Below are 21,643 nucleotides of genomic sequence, written 5' to 3'. Positions count from 1 at the left end.
GAATACTACTTTAGGTTTCATAGTATTATTGGCTCTATTCGCTATACTTAGCAAGTTACAGAAAGCTATGCTTCAATTAAAAGTCAAGGAATACCATCTCTTCTTCCTCAACAAACATCTATTCCTGAGTTCTTTGGAAAGCATCATAACCTTTTCTAATTCGGCGTCTCTATTACTTTCTTGAAGCTAATTGTCTATATTGTTCTGCTTTCATTTTTGGATGGCAAAAGTTAGGAGGTGATATAAAAAATTCTTATTATTTTGGATTTTGTTTATTTACCACATGATCCATGACTTATCATGCTGACATGTGTGCGGTATTGGCTACATTATGCCTAGTAAATAGATGGAAGAATACTAATGTGTTTTCATGTTGTGGTGAGCAAATAATAACATGGAGTTAAGCAAAATTATTCTTTTGGAGTATGCAGCTTAATGCATGAAATTTATCCGCTTTACAATGTGGAAAAATATTATTAAAAACATCAAATGAAAAAATATTATTAGAAAAGTCCCTTGTAGACAAAAAACGTGCATCAAATGGTTTCTTCTTTGCTACTTAGACCACCAATCTGATGCTTCGATTGAATGCGAAAGGGGGATAAAATACCACGACACCTGATTCAAATTCTCCTTGATCACTCCTTCTTCTCCCAATTTAGAGTGCTCTTTGCTGCATGTAAACTGATCGCGCATCGCGTGACCTTGCCAATCTTTTTTTTTGCATAGAATCCCCCAAAATTGGTTGAAAGACACTTACTTTTTTTACATTGCATCCTATTCTAGAAGTTATCTATAGTTTTTTTTATAGGTACAAGAAATAATATCCAAAATATCAAAAATAAACTAAACTTGTCCAAAAATCTAGTATTTTTGAACCATCCACACTATGGAATTGACACTAATGATTGACCAACATGGCATTAACTCTCTAGATCAATAAAAAAGCTCGATGACATTGCACTCTAGCATTTTTCACACTGTGTCTGCATAACACACAACATCCACCCCCTCTTAACCTGCACATCCTCCGGCATGTGCCAAAGTCTTATGGATCTGCAGTGTCAGAAGAAGTATCCTTTACCATGTCAGTGTCTTCATCTTCTACCTCTTCTTCTTCTTTCATATTCTCATGTTCAGGCTTAGTATCCAACTCCTTCAACTCATATGCTGAAGATTCCCTACATTTAAAGAGCTTGATATGTTTTCCAGCCTGGAATCCTTAGAGTTGTCCCATCCATCTCATTTAATGCATAGATAGCATTTTCAAAAATAAACTTTACCACATATGGACCAAAACACTGCTTTGCCATCTTCCAACTCGCACTATGCTGATTTTCCAAGTTACTATCATAAACTAACACCCAATCCCCTTCCTGTATAGCTCGTGGTCGAAGTTTGTGCCACTTGTCAATCCTCTTCTTGTTCTTGATCCTTGTAGTCTTCAGCTTTTTCATGGCTCTCTCAATGTCTTCAGGCCTTCTTTCTAATTGTCTAATGCGTAGGACCAGCAACTCTTCTCTATTCAAACCCTCTTTCCATGTGGTAGATTCTTTGAGTTGCCGTATATATGAGGTCTTTACAATTACTATAGATGCTTTAAGTCACCACACAGATGATGTTTATGTAGATACTTTTGATGTTGTGAGTATCTATGAAGATAATGTCTTGAATGAGCCTAAAGCGGATGACAAGGACAATGCATATGTAGATTTATAAGTGCTTGTGAGAAAGCTGATGATGCTCATGTACTACTGGATGTAGTAGACACTATTGATGTGTTGACTAGTTATACCACAAATGCCTTGGAAGATCACGTAATGGAAGAGTGAGCCATTACATATGCATTATCTCTCAATGCATATGAAGAGGCTTACAAAGCTTATGTTTGAATTGATGTAGGGACTCAGGCGGACATTGGTGACTTGTTGGATATACATAATTTGTAGGACATAATTGTTGTCTTTGAGATAGTCCATGAATTAAAGGCTATGCAGATAGAGGTTCCTATGTATGACGATCCACAATTGGAAAATGTTTTGGATGCTTTGTTGTTAGAGGCATTGATAGGAAATTCAGAGATAAGATATAGACTACTTCACTGTTTTTAGTGATGGTCAACAAATTGTGTTGGATGCAAGTGAGGCTTAGTTTATGTTTGATGTAGTACACAATTGTTAGTATAAGAAGCTTTCCATGCACTAGACTATGAAAGAGTAGAGATGTTGCTATGTATTTGTTGATGGGTGCATTTTGAGCATGTTATATAGGGAGGTTCCACAACCTCTCATATATGTTGCACACCCAAAGCCTTATGACCCTAGAGGGGGTGCTAGGTGTGGTTCAAGAGTTTTGCATGATAGCCATTTTGATCTATGATATAGGGGGATGTCTTCTTATGTGCATGATGAGTGAAAAGTTGATGATATGGGTGTTTGACTCACGTGGATGCATCGGTGGCACATATTGGAGGATGTGTGTGTTCAAGGCAAGTGCATGTCATGGTGGTATGCAGACATAGTGCGCAAAATCCTTGAGTGCATTATCATTTGGCTTTCTTACTAGTCTAGAGAGTCAATGTCATATAAGTCATTAGTGTTAGTGTCCATCTCGGGTAAGTTACTCATGAATATATGTATGCATCATGTGGGTTCAAAATAAGGTATTTTTACAGTACTATTTTTATACATTTTTTACATATAGAAAGGTGTAATATAAAGGGGTTATTTACAAATCGAATAGAAAAGGGTTATGCTTTATTTAGGAAAAATTCACAGATAAGGATATTTATAAATAGGCCTAAAATGCACATGTTGTAGATGATATACATATAGTAACTTCCCCAAGGTGTCCATAGTATGCATGGTTTGAAATGATGTGTTTTTTGGATAATTTTAGCATTTTTTTTATATTTTAAAAATTATTTCTTGTAAATATCCTCAAAAGGTGTAGAAAACTCATTAGGAGAATTATTAACTCTCTTTTTTGCCCCTTAAGGGGTTTCTCTCACCTCTCTCTCTCTCTCTAAAAACAGATTCCAAAATAATATTAGAATAAGAGATCTTCTACAATCAAACAAATCTTGTATTTGTATTTTCAATAGATTTTACCTATTATTTTATTCTCAAACTATAGGATAAGGTCACTTTTTCTCAAAATCCTCACAACTAAAAAATTACAATTCTATTTTCTCTAAAAACGAAGTCAATCATTAATATAAAACTCTTTAATGCTGTCATGATTTTTCAACATGAAAATATATTAGAATCATTCTAATTCTTGCTTCTTAAAAGGACAGAAGTTAAAAAATGACATAAAATGACGTACACATCATACTTTAAGATTATTTTTTACCCAGAGACACCTTTTTGACTCAAGATTTTCCTTGTAAATTTTTATTATTATATACCTATTTCTCAGCGTTTTTTTATTCCCTCTTAAAGCTCTAGTTTTGTCCAAAATTTTGTGTACTCTTCTCCTTCCATTCAGAATATGGTTTTTAGCATACGAATTCTTTTGAAGCAATACTCAATACTATCTACAACACTCTCTACCCTCCTACAAGCAATCTCAGGAGTGGTTTTGATAGCATTTGCTGAAATTAAATAATCTCTATCTACAACACTCTCTACCCTGCTACAAGCAATCTCCCTCTTCAGTATTGTGCTATAAGATATCTTCCTCTTCAACACTCTATACTACAAGCAATCAAGTGATAATGGAGGTATCTTTATTTTTTTAATATCTGTGATGTTATTATTCTTCATAGTTGTTGTTTAATCCTCAAGTGTTAATTCACAGAGAGAGAGAGAGAGAGAGAGAGAGAGAGGGGGGAAACCAGGGAGAAACAAGGAGAAGAGAGGGAGGCAAGAGAGAGGAGTGTGTGAGATGAACTAAGAAAATAAGTGATAGAGTGATAGAGAGTAAATTAGGTTAGAAGATAAGATGATGTTATTGTTTTCCACTAGCCAGGCTTCTGTATAAATGTGTTTAAATATCTTTGATCAATTCTGAGAGAGAGAGAGAGAGAGAGAGAGAGAGAGAGAGAGAGAGAGAGAAAGAGATAATATTTTGGATAGAACAGAAGATAGGATTTGATGCTTATTAGAGGTAGATTAAAAGCTAAGATTACAGGCAGATTAGGGTCTATCATGACTGAAATAAAGAGAAAGAGACAAGATCCAACTGGGTAAAAAAGAACAAAGGGGTGTAATTGTGTGATTCGAGCCAATCGAAAATTAGATGCATGCTGCTAGATTGATGCTAACATGCAGCTCCCAGATATTTAGACATTCTTGCTATTGATTAGAAAATTGGCATCGACTCCTTAGCTTACTATTAATCAGAGGGGTGTAATTTTGTAATGTTAAAATTGACATATATTTTTCTTTATAGAATGCATGTGCAGGACGTACCAAGAGAAAGACTGGTCACACAAGGATTAGCAGGGGTTCATCAAGCCTTGACAAATATGCAAACAAGATTACAAGGGAATATGCAGTCTTTGATGGAAAAGGATAGATTATTGGTTGAGAAGGATAGGGAGAACCAGAGCCTACAAGAAGCAATGTTTGTCATTGAAGATGCTATGCAGGCTAGACATGTGCAAAATATGGAGTTACAGTCTAAAGTTATATACTTGGAGAAGAATAATCGAAACATAAAGAGAAAGCTCACAAAAAATTTGGAGATTGGGCCCACTTTAAAAACCAAAGAAGCACGTTGGCATATCCGATTAGACAATATCATAGACGAATATATGCTCAATCTGCTACAATGAGAAATATGTTCCCTCATGCAGAGAATGATACTATTGCCAAACTCCTAAGCAAGGATATGGTCAAAAATGCATTGGAAAATCATAAACTCATGGACATTGTAGATGATGTCTCAATTGAACATCTTAGAGATGTGAGCGACTTGTTTATTGCTACAGATGCTCAAGGATTATGTGACAAGGTGGAAATGAGTTTTGAGTCATATAGTATGCTCTATCAACAATTGGATACATGATTTAAGCAAGTCTTCAAAACTAAGCGAGTGATGCCTCTACCAAAACCATTTCACGTGAAGAAGGCTGGAAAACAACTAAATGAGAAAGTTTTAGAACTAATTGGTGAGCCAACGCATCTGGAAAATACACACAGTATGGTTCCAAAGAAGTTGCATTTGTATTGAATGGATCCAACAACTTTGTATTGGATATATGTATGGTTTAGATTGCTATGGTCAAGTTCTACAATATGTCTATGGAAGAATGTAGAGGCAAGCTTAAGTTTGTCCTCAAACTTGATGAGAGTGAGATTATTAAGGGGCAAAAACTTAAATGTGTGAGTATAACACTTATGAATCGAGCATTGGATTCCAACATCGATGAAAGCCATCCTTTATACTTCAGTGTACAGTCAGAGAATGAAATATGGTGGCTTGCAGGATTTGAAGTACCAAAGGAGGACCATGAAGTACTTAAAGTTTTTTTCAACCTCACTAATATACCCATTGTTATTCAATTGTAAAATAATGGAGCAATTTTACACATCGAGGGGTTTGGGGACTATCAAGTTGAATGGCATCTTGTAGGTGATTCAAAAACATTAAAGTGTATGTTTGGTCTATCAAACACAGTGATGAATGCAGTATTTCCGTGCATATAGTGCATGCAAACTAGGAAGAAAGGGAAAGTTGGAAAGAAAGAATGGCTTACCAAGGCAGAATAACAAGGTGCTCCAACACATGATCAAAAAGTCATGAGAAATGGAATGCTAGTTCTAGTGGATCAAAACTGGCGCCCTATTTTGGAAATGCCACTAACAAGGGTTCACTTTTACACATTCCATTGTTTGGTTAGAATAATTGAGAAGCTATTATATGAATATATATGCTTTGCATATAAGATGCAGCCTGTGTTAGAAGCTGATGCTACATGCAAGAAGGTAGAACGAGTCCTATCTGAAGTTGTATTGCACGGGGGCCAAGTAGAAATAAAAAAGGAACCGGGAAAGAGTGGAAATATCCCTTGTAAACCATGCTTTGGTGGACCCAAGGCTAGGAAGTTTATATCTCCACCTCCAGATGAGGAAGGTAATATACTTGTAAAACAACTAGAGAAGTATGAAGCATGGAAAAAGTTGCACCTTGCTATTCCGGATTGGAGCAATGGGGGATGAATGAGGATTGCAAAGGTAGAAGTGTAGATACACCTAGATAGATTAGCAACTCTCTTACAAAAGATGAGGTTTAGGGATGGTGATGCAAGTACATTTAAAGAGACAATTGCTAAATTTCATAAGTCCATGGTGGATGCATGGACTACAAATAATATAACACACTACATGGTCATTACTGTCACCATTACAAAAAAATATCATCATTTTGAATTAGTTTGTGTTTCTAATCTCTCTTCTTGTGCAGCATATACTTGAAGCACATGGTCCATACTTTGCAGATCAAGGAAGTTTGGCAGTATGGTCAACTCAAGGCATGGAACGATCTCATTGACAAGCTCACTGGGCTTTTCAAAAGGCAGCTGATAATGGAGGTGGCATCAATGATTCCAATTCTATGAGGCAATTATTACAATGGTGGTATAGGAGATTAAAGATACGATACAAGGAAAAAGAAAAGAAGTCTAAAACCTCTCAATAAGAATTTATAAGTAGGGCAATATATGAAGTGAGAAAAGCAAGATATGAAAACAACACAGCTAGACAACGCCACGTAAAGAACGTGGGCAACACAAGAGAGAGATGGCAAGAAATGGAGAACTTAGATAAAGATAATACTTTTGATGGATTTAGAGTCTACGAGAGAGCATAGGCACCCAGGATATGACACATCAATACTCCTATCTTTAACATGAGATGTCTTGCAAATTTTGTTTAAAATTTTGAAGGTTTGTCACTATGTTTTTCAAAGTTGATTTTGAACTATGCTTTTTAATTTTAAGAGTCATTTACACCACAGTAAGTTTAAAAGTTTTGTACTTAATTCAGGTCTCTCCTTTCATTTTTTCCCATTACTCTTCACTCTACCCTCCACATTTCTATCCTTCATTATCACAACCATGGCATGTTCCAAGCTTCCTATCAAGAAGGCACCTGCAAGAGCAAGAGCTCAACACTCTTCCAAATCTAGTCAGTGTACTGTGAGTGACAAGGGTCCCTTGGTGGCCGACAATGGTGGCCCTACTGCAACATATAATGGTGGTGCTATTGTGTTCAACAATGGTGGGCCTAGTGTGGTCAATAATGATGGTTCGCCATTGTCTAGAAACAGTGGTCCACATGCTCCAGTTGCTCCACCTCCCACTACTGCTCGAGCTGGTAATACACATCCTCCAACACATAAGAAGTGAAGATGGAGACGACACACAACTACGCTATGTGAGATAAGGAAATTTGAGAAGAGTGCCAACTTGATTATTCCTAAGGCACCATTCTCTAGGTTGGTGCGAGAAATATTGCAAGATCTACAGTTAGGGCATCATCATAAGTTCTTTTTAAGGAACCAGGCAAGGAATGTGGGGCGATGGTCAAGCCAAGCCTTGCTTGCTCTCCAAGAGGCAGATGAAAGTTACATGATTGATGTAATGGTTGATTCTCAAGTTTTATCCATTCATGCCCGACGTATCACTATTAAGCACATAGATATGGTTCTTGTTCATAGGATCCACAACAACAAGGATGCATTTAATCTTAATGTCAACATATGCTTTGAGAAGCTATCTTATAATTAGATCTATGTTTTTAGTTCAAGTTTGGTTGTAGATTGTAAGGAGCTTAGTTTTGGTTTATCCTTCCAGTAGACCCTCAAGTATTTGATAGCGGTGGTCTACAAAATGGAGCTTAGTTTTGCCTTGCTCTAGTTGTACTTGGTGCAATGCACTATCTGCCATGTATTTCATGGTTTCATAATGCCAAATCTGATATTTGATATTCTATTTTTTGATGATTTGCATTGCATGTATTTTCAAGTTTTTAATTTTGAAAGTAGTTTTGTTAAGGATAAATTCAATGCGCAATCACACACATATCAATGATCAGTTGTACATGGGCCGATGCACTATATATTTACTGTATTTAGCGATTTGGCAACACTACATCCGATATGCGATATTTCATTTGACCCATGACCTTTTTTTTGTGAATTTTTAAGTTTTCAATATTTCACATAGTTTGGTCAACAACGCATTTAATATGTAGTTGTGCACACTCGGTGTGGTGGTGAGTTTTTATGTTATCAATGAAGTATAATCCAGTTAATGTATTTTCAAAAAATGATTGAATCATCAAGTCCATAAATTGAAATTTGATGAAACTTCATCCACATGTTGGATATCATAAAAACTCATGGATATTAAAAAATTGGCCCCATCAGAAGTCTCTTGGGACACCTGTCCAGAGACTCGCGTTGTCTGGGGATTCAAGGCCCTAGATGCCAACCTCCGAACAAGTGACCTAGAGACTTCTGATGAGACCAAATTTTTTTTATAGTTGATATACCCTAGACAAGTCTAGAGGTAAAATTTCACGTCAATTGGATCACTGGTCATATTTTTTCAAAGCCTAGATACATTAATTCATATTTAAGGGTTTTTTGAAAGTTTTGCTATAAGTTTAAAGTTTCACTCCATTGTACACATTTCAATTTTGAGTTTTGGGTTTTCTCTCCTACAAGACATGGCACATACCAAGCAAGTAGCCCGGAGACACCCCCTAGAAATCCTATGTAGAGGCCAACTCCCCCAGCTCCACCACCACCACCACCACCACGCCAGCATCGCAAGCGTCGATGCAAGCTGTCTAGACATAGTGGCTCTTTGTGAGATCCGCCATTACAAGAAAACCATGCATCTCGTGATACCAAAGGCTCCATTCTAGAAGCTAGTGCGTGAGATTATGGATGACATACTCATTAATAATAGTAGGAGGCACTTCCCAAATGGAACACTCTTGCAACAATCCAATCATTGGACTGCCCAAGCCCTCCTTGAACTACACGAAGCTGTCGAAGCTTACGTTGTTATGCGAGCGGTGATCGAGAGCAAGCCTCACTCACAACCCGATAACAAGACCTTAAGGAGCGTCGGTTGGGATAATTGACTTTGTTGAATGCACAACTCAATTTGAAAAATTTAGATATTTGATAAAACACCACAAAACAAGACTAAAAACAATGCCTCTTATAGCTCACAAAAAATTTAAAACCCGTATGCGGGTAGAGCATCACACAACCACACAATGGAAATACCAATAATTCGAAAACAAACCAAGAGATATATATAATCGTACCTTATCAACCTTGAGGATAACCTTGTACTTGAGCTTGTATGCCAAGCTATTTCTTAGGATAAGGAATATGAAGGACTCATGGCTAAGGTACGATTCTCGGTGCTTTGACACCTAAAAGCTTCAACTTCCAAATTGACATGACAAGAGCTCACTCTAGCATACGACCCTCCTCTCTCACAAAATACAATTGTACATGAGAAGGAAGGCCCTTAACTCTTCAACCTCCTCTCCTTATATAGTTTTCTATCCACATTCACATACATTAGGCTTTTTGCTTCCATCTTTTGGCTTTTGCTTTTCTACTGCTTTTCACTATTTTTATTTTTTCTGCTTTATGCCTGTTTGCAACTTGTTTGATCATAACTTCATTATTTAAACTCTAAATATAGTCATTCGGGTACTCTAAATCCGTCAAAATCAGGCAAAAATACTGATTTTCGTAAATCACATTATTTTTCCTCCATCTTTTATCTTGGACGACTTATTCCCTTCCTTGGCCTATTGTTCTTGTAATTGCACACACTTTCAGCACACATGTCCTCTTTTTCTTCAAGAAATACTCACTGACAATGTAAAACATATGATCTTTTCCTTTGATCCTTGAGTCTTCAAAATAAATATTCTCTAGGTATGAACCTGTTTTTTTAATGCAGTGTGCCCTAGCAGGAATATGGTTTTTTGAAATGAACTCCGTGCCCAACCATACATGATTTGACAAAACATGCAATTGATCAAATCCATGACATGCTACCATTCAAACAATGCTTACACAAAAAATATGGATACACTGGAAGAATTGTGCCTAGCCTATCTAAATGTGCTAGTGCATCATGCAAAATGCAAACATAGTTCCTTGATTATTTAAAACCTTATCCTCACCTCTCAACTCTCATCAATAAAATATCAATCTCTGCTCCACCCATCCAAAATCTCACAATCACTCTAGAAAATGATGGTCCTCAAGATATTGACCAGATATGAACAACCCATCTCACAATTGGTGGCGTCCTTCATGACCCTCTAAACTCACCCAACCTCCTTACACACTCAACCAGAGATTCCTAACTTTGTGATGAGCATCCCAAATATCGTGCATGTAAGAAATATGCGTACTCAATGACAGGTGCTCTCTCATGTGCACGTGCATCTAAAATTTACTGCATATAGCTGCAGCGAAACTCATGTCACACAAATAAGTAAGCTAGCAAAAATCAAACCTAACTACAATTTGACTAGGGCTTTTCAGTTTTCAAAAAAACACTTGACAATGTCATCGACTTGTTCAGAGACTCGGTCTATGCAGTAATACATGCAAGGAGAGTCACTGTCACCGATATGGATTTGCGGATAATGAGGTTCTTCCTGCGATGAAAGGATCGTCCTTGCGAAGATCAACAACGATAGGGGTGTACCACCAAAACATATACAAAATGTAGCTTCCAAAGAAATTTTGTAAAACCCTGGTTGTAATGGATCCCATGTAAAATTTTATGAATATGAATACAATTTTTTTGGCGCGTCTTATTTTTGTTTATTCTCTTATTATTTATTTTATTTATGTCTTTGAGTTATCATTACATGCGTTCGAACGAATACATGTTGTGCACGAACTCGATAAAGCACTATGTACTAAATTTAGGATATGAATCGTGTTGCATATAAATTTGATAAATAAATATAATATTCAAGTAAAATAAATAAACAAAAGATGCGTATGAAAAACTACATTGCAGGCAAATCCAATAAATATCGATTTTCATTACTTCAAAAGAAAATTACTAATTACATTACATTAGTGATGAGATGTCATTTGGCACTAAGTACATCTACTCTCTCCTTAGGCTTCTTTGAGCTAGACTCCACATGGTCAATGCTATTCTTGATCATAGGCAACAATACATTTTGCCCTAGTAGTTCATGTCTAATGAAATTGAGATCTTCAACACCAGCAACCATGCCATAGGACACCATGGAAAAAAGTGGCCCAGATCTAGTACTAGAGAATAAGTAGAGGAGCTTTGAATGTCGAAGCAACACTACTTTCTCCAAGCTAGAGTTCATTGGGATGGTTTTGAAGGGCCCAGCCTTCATTAGTGCCCTCAACTTCAAGAAGTTCTCAGAAAAAGCTAGAGAGCATGTCTTATGGAATATAAAAATCTCACTCATAAGCAGGTCGATATACTCCTTCAATGCCGAGTCGTGCACCCTTCCCACCAGATCAGCCATCTTGTCTAGATGAAAATTCATCTATATAGACAATGTCCTGCATCACACAAGTTCAGTGTCAGACTTACTATGTCAAACTCACTATGCATGAAGTGTGGTAAAGATATATACATTAGATTTGTGTTAAATTAACTAGTAGGGACTCTAGGGCATTAGGAGTATGCACATCAAATTTTGACGGGATTGGGCCTCCAAAGCTACCATATTCGAAGGCTGGTGTCTGGGTGTCTGAATCTAGGAGTATCCTCTGGACAAGGCATCTTTGGGGGATTGGGATTATGTACATCAAATTTTGCCAGGATTGGGATCCCACAGTTGCCTTGGCTAGAGGCTCGCATTTGGGGGACTAGCTATGGGGGTCCAGACTCAGGCCCATAGACGCGAGCCTCTAGCTAGGGAAGCTATGGGGGCCTAATCCTGACAAAATTTGATATGCATACTCCTGATGCCCTAGAGGCCCTACTGGTAAATTTTGATGCAAATCCAATAACATTAATTTCATAACATTACCTTTGCTGCATAATCTCTCTGTTGCTCTAATGGAGCATCCAGGTCTGCTCCAGCCAACTGGGCCACTCTCGTCTCTCTCATGGAAAGGTACTCCTCATCTCAAATCTCATACTGTGGTGCAACATTCTCAATCTGCTCTTGGATGCTCACAATGGTAGAGATGTCATCAACACTCATGCCATCATATCGAGCCACCTCATCAACATGTGTTGGCGCATCTTGTATATTAAAATCTATAAAATCATTAGGTGCATCATGCACCATAATACAATATAACTCTTCTTCCCTTAGCTCTAAAATTTCTAATACATCATGCATAAGTAAACATTCTATCCCCTCAATGATGATAGCATGGAGAGAAGCAAGTGGTGGCTCATCCCTAGTCGGCATCTCAACAAGGCAAGGAAGTGGGTGCACAATGGCTAAGCTTTGTGCTGTCTCTACTCTTGGATCGAGTGTGATCTCTTCAGGCTCCCTCTCAAAATACTCTAGCTATGGCTGAGAGGGTGTGTCGATGTCCTCCTCACTATCCTCTTGCACCTCAGTGCACAAAAGATATATGGCAAATGTTGCATCGTGCTCAATGAGATCCATCGTGGCATGGTCCTAGGATAAGGTGGGCATTGCTCTAGCATGGAGATGCTGCCCCACATACATGAGGGCTCAATTTATTACCTTTGCATGGATTGATCTAGCACATAAACTATATAGGAAATCTATGGGGACCCATCTGAGAGAGTAGAGTTTGGAATAGAGCAGGTGAGAGGGTTTGCCGCAGCACAAAAGGATGCCAGTATACTAGAGCTAGGGTCTACGGCACAAAGCAAGCTCTCTAGAATTAAGGTCGTGTAAAACCTAAGGTATATCTGGTCTCCTATGTGTGCGTAGTGTGTGGAGCTAATCCATGCGGCAAAGGCGTGAGTGGTAGCCATGGCACACAAAGAGAGAAGGGAGGAGAGCACAAGTGTAGGAAACACTACAAGATATAGGCCTTATACCGACGCTAAAAGCGACAAAAATGTAAATAAATAAATTTGCCCCCACCGTAGCAAAAAGTATCATTATTGGTAATGCTGATACCGACGCAAATAACGACGCTGATAATGATGCTTTGCAACACTAATAACGATGCCAATAATGACGTGTGCAGGTAAATTTGCGACACTAATAATGATGGTAACAGGGAACAAAAAAAATTTATGGCAAGGCAGCACATATAACACTATGTGCTTTATTTGGGCCATACAAAATAGTTTCTGCACTGTGTACAATGCTCGTGTAAATAAAGACAAAGTGTACTTAAATCATAATACTGATACATGAAATAAATACATGATCGCAAAATGAAAGCAACTGGTACAATCATGGCAAGATATCACTACTACATAGAAAATGTCTACACAGATCATGTGACCAAAAAAGAAAGGTGGGTGAGCTCCAGGGATCCAAGAGCGAGCTATACATCCTCGCCATCCGAAAGCTCGTCCCGCTGCAAAGGAGCATTGAACGGACTTTGCAAAAAAAGAAACAACTACACCTCAGTCCACTATACAATAATGCATTCTAATTAAACATGGTAACTACGGACAAGAAAGATGAGTGACTTACAGGGCCGCTGTGTCTATGCAATCGGTTGATTAATGCAGTGCACATCGAGTCTCAAGGCCGGTTGGATCACGATTTGTAATGGAGTGTTGCAAAGGAAACAAAATACTAACTGTCAAAAACATAATTGTCAGTACAAAGGATATTACAAAAAAACAAGCAAGCAAAACAAAAGAAAAACTTACAAAGTCCTCTAGATATGTCCTATGGCCGCCACTCCAAAGATAATGGACCACTCTGGCCTCTAGTGTGCCCTTGCTGCCTCGCGCTGCTGACTCCAACATCCTAGAGAATCTGTAGCATCCTCCCTTAGTCGGCACCAGTCGTCCGTATCTAGCCACTTAGGCTTTACAGGCCCACTCTTGAGTGCCTTGCATGTGTCCGATCGTCTGTGTGACATATATGCATGCATGCACTCCATCATCCAGCCCGTAGAAAACCTATTTGCTGTGGCTGGAACTGGAAACTCCTCATGCAAGGATGCTACTATGTAGTCCTTGCTCCCCTCCCGTATGTTTTTCCAATGATCTAAGACGTTGTGCCAAAAAACTTGTTGGCACAACTCTCTCATGCGAGCCCTCACCCTCCTTCCCTCATCATTCATGATGATGGCTCTTGATCTATCATCGACAAGATAGGCATACCCCTTTGGGGTATGCCTAAGATGGGTCCTCTTCCACCTGCGACCACGCTCATGGGCATATCCAGGAGACCCTTGTACATCTGGTGTACCGACCGAGATAGTATCTATCGGTGTAGTATCCAAAGGAGTGCCACCTGTAGACGACTGAGTAAAAGCTCGAGTACCTGAAGTAGACGTCCCCATAGGTGTGGCAAATCCTGGAGGTGATGCAACTCCAGCAGAACGACGAGATGGAGACACTGCGTTCGTGCCTCCACAGCAACCACCTGAGCCACGCTCTCTGGAATCGCCATGAGAGCGAGGAGTAGCACCTGTATCCTGTGCTGACCGCGGGCTCATTGCCTCCGTATCTCTGCAGCATCCCCTTGACCCTGAAGCACTTCCTCCCTCTGGCCCAAGTCTGGAGCGTCGATCTCGTCTGTTCGAAGCCGAAGCATCTGATCGCACCGAAGTAGATCTAATAGAGCGGCCTGACGATGTTCGAGATAGCTCCTCGTTTGCCATGTCTCTGCATCTGGCCATCTGATCTGGAGACATGCGCGTGAAGATATCTTGCAACTCCTCATCATCATCCCTCGACTCATCCTGATGATCTAAGTATCCACAAATGTCACCTGCACAAATAAAAAATGATGTTAGTATAATCAATTTAAATCATACAAAGCACGGTAATATAAATCCTAAAAAAATGATCTCACTTAAAATACATATCTTATGTACCCTTATAAGTGATTAGTCAACGAATTGAGTAAGTGGATGCTCCAAGTATGAAGTATCCTATGGTTCCATGTCAATCTTTTGATACAACTCCGCATACACTGGAAGGTTGATAGACATGTCACCACAAAAGGATGAGCCCACCTCGTTCTCAAAGAATTCTTGGACTCCTGTATTTCCATCATTATTACCCGATGCTGGCTCCTCTACATGCTCCAAGCTTTCGGTGGCCTCCACCCCTTGTAATATCGACCCCTCTATTTACATATTGTCCTCATCTATACTCGGAACATCGCTTTGATCATATACTCTCGCACTTCGGGGAGTTGAAGGTATAATATACCACCATCGAGGTTGTCGGGGGTTTGGATAGAAGATTACGTGTTCACAAACACGTACAAGAGAGATTTAAGTATTGTGACATGTACCATGTCGTAATACAATTAACAAACAAATGAGTTCATGCACCTATTCACAATGGGCCATCAACACAAAGGTGTCGTGTAAATCTGTCCATTGTTTTTCGGAATCTATTTCGAGAAATCCAGATGGACCTCATCAAATTGTTGCTCCAGCTCCTTCAAGTACCACTTTGAACCATTGCACATCGAATAGTATCATGGAGAAGCTATGGTAATCCACCGTAACAATACTTTGCAAGTTCCCAAAATACTCCATCTCATCTATAACTGTGTTTGGATCCGTTGCTTGTCGTCGGCTCTCTTGCTCGAACCTTGCCATGATACCACAGTCTATTGTGGAGTGCATTTTGTCAATATGCTCCACGTGAAAATGCCGTCCGCGTGACCACGATGCACTATATATTTTGTGTTATACATTGAAACACTCAATTAGTTGTCGCATATAAAATATAGATACGATAAATCCTAAACACGTCATCACCTTTGGACTACATTCCCTCGAGAATTTCCACTCCTCGATTGAAACCTCCGCCCCTTTGTGAGATGTTGTGGTCAAAGCTCCATGCAACCATCGCGTTGACATAAACCGCAGCATCTCCTCCATGCCCTCAAGACATTGAATCGGTCGATGGCGCATACTACATCGAAGTTCAGATTGCGCTTCCTCTTGATCTTGCCTAGCTTGCTGGTACCTGGTGAGCCACGTCTCCATAGAGGCATGGTGCAACATACAAAAGCGATTCACTTTCTCCTCCATTGCATCATCCATTCTTTTTTCTACCCCATTTCCAACCACCACATCTGTGGTCAGTCTATCATCATCCTTCAGCGACCATAGCATATTGTTGCTTGGATCCACCGTTGGTAGCCATTGTGAAATATGCACTAGCGCCTCAGACACCAACCAACCTTCAGCCATGCTACCTTCTGGTCGAGCTCGTTGTCACATAAAGCCTTTCAGGGTTTTCATGGAGAGCTCCAAGAAGAACATCCATCGCATATGGACAAGTCCAGTAATCTCCACTTTATCTAAAGATGCACAAGAACGTGGATTTATATCGTGAGCATGCTGGTAGGTAGGTATTTGTCAAAAAGACAGACTGTCTCCTCTACTCCCCGCCTCGCGGATTCAATAGAGGACATCTTAATCTCCTTCTATGAGATCCATTTCACTAAAATCGACAACTTGTAAATGGCCCCATATATTTTTGGAGTAAGGCATCCTGCGATTGCGATCGGTAGTATAAACTGCCACAAATGAGAAAGCATTATGAACAATGACTACACTCCAAATAGCAAAATACACAGGCCACTTACAATCCATTCGTAGTACAAACCTGACATATCTTATGCCAATCATGAGATTTTAGCCCTGATAATTGGTCATCTTTAGAAAATGCAGACCTGAGAGAACGTATCATACCCGTCAGAGTGCGGATAGACTTAACTATTCGCTTCACAATGCGCTCTTCTTTAGTGGAAAAAACCCAAGGAGCGCAAGGTAGCTGTATGCGACCATCAGCACTCGACTGTGGCCAAAGCGCCTCCATCTTGCCTACCTCCTTCAAATCCATTCGTGCCCCTATAGTGTCTCTCTTTCCTATGATGTGGTCCCATAGCAAGCTGCCCACATTCATGAAAATATGTATGGGATCCAGCAAGTGGTTGATCTATAAGTGGGCCCAATATGGCAACTCGTAGAAAACTGTGAACCGTCGCATTCTGTTTGGATGTGACTCCACGTGGACCATTTTCAGCTCGTACCAGCTTTGGGCATTCATACGTGTTGGAGGTCGTCCAAGAAAACCTTCCCTGAGTTCATGACCCTCTGACAAGAAAGTGGCGTGTCCTTGATATACCATCTTCTTCATGGTTCGTGACCTTTGGGAGTCTAACTATGGCCCACACAATGGACATGCATGATAACCTGAGGTAACCAGACCTATTCCAACACCTCTATCCAGTGAATATAAACTTTAACGAGCTATGATAGATATTACTAACGAGAACGAAAGCCTATTTACCTGAGCACTCTCCAAATCCCGAAAAGTCATGCATTGTCCACATGAGAATGGCTCGAATATTGGTGGACCGGCGATCCATCACGCTTGCTCATATCTTGCACAGTGACCCCCCTTCTCCCACAAAATCTTAAGCTCATCGACTAATGGATGAAGATACACGTCTATATTTTTGACTTTGTAGGCCAGGGACGAGTAAGCTAAGGATGAGATGTCCTTTCTTCGTAGAAAGCCATGGAGGGATATTGTAGTTAACAAGGACTATAGGCCACACACTGTAAGAAGTTGAGCGTAGACCGAATGGGTTCACACCATCCATTGCAAGACCGAGCCGAAGATTCCTTGGTTGTCGGGCAAAGCATGGGAAGGTAGAGTCAATGTGGTTTCATGCATGTAAATCCGCTGATATTCATTGAACTCCATCTGTGGACCTATTCTGCGCATGCCACGTTGTCAAGCTCGCCATGTCGGACGTACGAAACATGTGGTTTATGCGGGGGATAAGCAGAAAGTGTCTAAGAACTTTTTGAGGGATGGTTTTCCCTTGCAAGTCCTGTCGATACTTGTGAGCACCATAGTTTGGACATGTCTCCATAGTCTCATATTCTCCTCGAAACAGTATGCAATCGTTGATACATGCATGGATGCTATTGTAGTCCATGCCAAGCTTTCGTAAAACATGTCGTGAATCATCATGAGACTCATACATAGTATTTGCAGGTGGTAATATATGATATTTCAGTAACCTGAAAAAAATCATAAAACACCTTGAAAAAAGTACAAATATTTGTAATGATAGTGCTAAAAAGAAATCAATGAAGTGTACATACAAGATATTGAATAACTCAGTCACACTCACATCGCTCCACTTGTATTTTGCTTGCACACTTAGGAGTGCAAGCAGTGTCTTCAAGCGAGATACTCGACACCCATCATATAATGGTATAGATGCTTCCTCTCTAAGCGGATCAGAAGTCTCGACATCCATGGGAATCAATGCATCGATCATTGCCTCCATCTCAGGCTCCAAGATTGTAGATAAGTCTAGAAGGCTGCTTGTCTCCTTTGGTATTGACAGTATAGATTGGGTAGTGCCTTCCAAGTGGTGGATTAGCTTAGGCACTCCATCCATTGTATGCCCACGAACTCTTCTAATTGGCTGCAAAGGGTGCACTCCTCCTTGGGATGAGATGTCACCTCCCTGGATAGAAAATTTTCCAGCCACACCCAATCTTTTTGTATATGGTATTCAATTAGCTTGCGAGTACAATGCATGATTGATATTAACTTTTCTTACTGTTTGCTGAAAATCCAAGATTGCCTGATCAATGATCTTAGATTGAAACTCGCCAAAGCATCGTACATGTTTTATAGACAATTGACGTTTTCATCTAAGTACCAACTTGCATTGAGAGCAAGGACATGGGACATGCTGATTAAAATACACCTGACGATCTTGAGCATCAAGACCTTCATCATTTTCCATTTTGTCTATATTACGACAAACAATTTGTTTTTGTTATCATTCTTTTTTTCTTTCTTAAATTGTTTGAGAAGGGATTTCTTCTCTTGTAACTCATAAAAAATTAACGTATGTAAAGTCTCCACCCACCCACCCACAAATTAACGTATGTCGGAGTGTTTTCCATCTCGTGGTATTGCATCGGACCTCATTGGACCTCACCACCACTCTCTTTGTTTTTTATCCATTCATTATCTCCTCTCCTTCCATCTTTCTCTCTTTTTCTCTTTCTTTATTAGGATGTATGTTTATTCCCTCTCTCTCGTTCCCTTTTCCTTTTTCTCTTCCTCCCTCTCTCTTATTTTCTTTAACAAAACATATCTCTCTCTCATGGATTATGTTAATCAAGAAGATTAGCTTAATCTAATCCCTCATGGAGGCTATATAAGGAGCCCATGGAGATGTAAAGAGAGAAAATAACAAGCACATGAGAGCATCTAGAATACCCTCATGTTAGTCCATCTCTTTGAGGCATGCTATGAGTGAGTTCTTTTATTATGTAGCATAATGGAAAGCTTCCTCTACCTCTTCTCCTCTTGTCTCCCTCTCTCCTCATCATTTCATTCCATATATACACAATGGAAAGATTTCTCTACCTCTTCTCCTCTTGTCTCCCTCTCTCTCTCTCTCTCTCTCTCTCTCTCTCTCTCTCTCATATTCTAATATGGTGTGTCTAGTACATATATTCTCTATCGTGAAGTTGTGTCTTGGTTCTTTCCATTCTCTTTGAGAAAAGGGATGTCCTAGCCCATCCTCCCTTTGACTAGGTGGTGCATATCTCTAGTTCTCTTAGTGAGGATTGGAGGTTGGGTGGGTAAGAGGCAACCCATTCATCTTTCTAGCCCTCACTCGGATAGACACTTGCATTGATAAGTAATCTTTATTTTCTTGAGAACATCACATGAACCAAACAAATGTGCAAACAATAAGAATGGAATAATAAACGAACTAAGATGCAAATCTTTGGAGCGTGTGGTGGGTTTCATAGCACTATTGATGTCAAATTTTATCTTGGACTTACATGCTCTTGACAACTCCAAGCTACCAATCAACCATTCACCACTAGATAGTGGCAGCAATGGGACATGCTACAATCGTTGGCTTTCTACTACATACAATGAATTATAAAAAAAGATATTTTGAGTTGCAAGTTGACTTGCAGAGTTATTTTGACTTGCAGGGTGCATCAAAATCCAATCCAACTTATAGTACTTATCACAAATCCAATTAGCGCCACTATCTTTCCTATTGAAGGCCTCCACTGCAAGTATGTTACTGATGTTTTTTCTCCGTGAAGACATCTATGATAACCAAATAGAAAAGTTACCTATCAGCATGTGTATAATTTGCAAATGTTCTCTCGAAATGACATGAAATTTAAATAGAGTAATTTTTTTAAAAAAACATTGTACCTATAATTCTTTTCACAAAGAAGCCTAGAGATGTTGAAGAAGAAGTTGACTTATAACAAGACCATTGTCCCTTCACTAACAAATTCCTAGAGTACAAAAACAAAAGAAATATCAAGTCAAAGCATACATATAACTTACGTAGGCTTTGTCCAAATGAGTTGAAACTTAACCATGGAGCAATAGAAAAAGTGGAAATATACCTATGGCTCTCTTTGCAAAGAAGCCCAAAGATGTTGAAGAAGTTGAGGTTTTAAAAAATCATTGTTCTCCACCCTCAAAGATTCTGGGAGTAAAAAAACAAAGGAAAACTCAGTATGCATATAGCATGCATGCATTTTGTCCAAACGAGATAAAATTTAACCATGGAGCAGCAAAAAAAGAAGGCAACATACCTGTAGCTTTGTTTACAAAGAAACCGTAAGATGTTGAAGAAGAAGTTGAGTGTTCAAAAGATCATTGTTCTTGACTGTAAGAGACTCCTAGAGTACCAAAAAAAAAAGAAATTACATGTCAGAGAATGCACATAACTTGCACAGGTTTTGTCCAAACAAGATAAAACTTTAGGACAAACAAGATAAAACTTTACCATAGAACATCCATGGAAGAGAACAATATACTTGTAAATTTTTGTGAAGAAAATATTAGGGCTTTGGTAGAACAAGCTTTGCTCTCATAAAACGTGCGAAACTCACTCTGTGTTTGTGTAGAGGAAATGAAATCTCATAGGTTACAGATAGGGCAAGCAAAGTGAGGCTATAAGATTTGGTCAAGAAAAAAAAGCGAGGAAAGAGATATGATAAATTTGAGTTCCCCCTAAGAGAGAGGAAAAAACTGAAAAGGGGAGAAATGAAAAGTCAAACATAAAAATATAAGAAATTGAAAACTCGAGTCACAAACTTCCAAGAAGTGTTAGCATTGCATTTCCCATATTTTCCTTATTTTATTGCGGAGGGAAGTTTTGGGTCACGATATGGTTAGAAGATTCATGTTACATGAATCTGGATTCCCAGCTCTCTCATTCGTTAGGCCTATATTTGTTTATTCACTCTTTAAGGGGCAAAAAAGAGAGTCCATATTTCTCTTAATGTCTAGAATAGGGTGACATTCATAAACACATTGCTTTTCAGCCAGTTTTAGAGATCTCATGAAAAAAGAAGACTCTCGAATTTGTGCAAGCGTGTTCGTAGTTTTTAGGTAGCAAATAGCACTTCGGACGAGAGGAGGGAAGAGAGATCAATGCGAGAGAGTTATGATCAGGAATCTTGCCAATGGAGC

The sequence above is a fragment of the Lygodium microphyllum genome, chromosome 8, assembly GCF_053477565.2.
Source record: "Lygodium microphyllum isolate KBCC chromosome 8, Lygodium_microphyllum_v1.1.10, whole genome shotgun sequence".
NCBI lineage: Eukaryota > Viridiplantae > Streptophyta > Polypodiopsida > Schizaeales > Lygodiaceae > Lygodium > Lygodium microphyllum.
Note: the sequence above shows the minus strand (reverse complement) of the source record.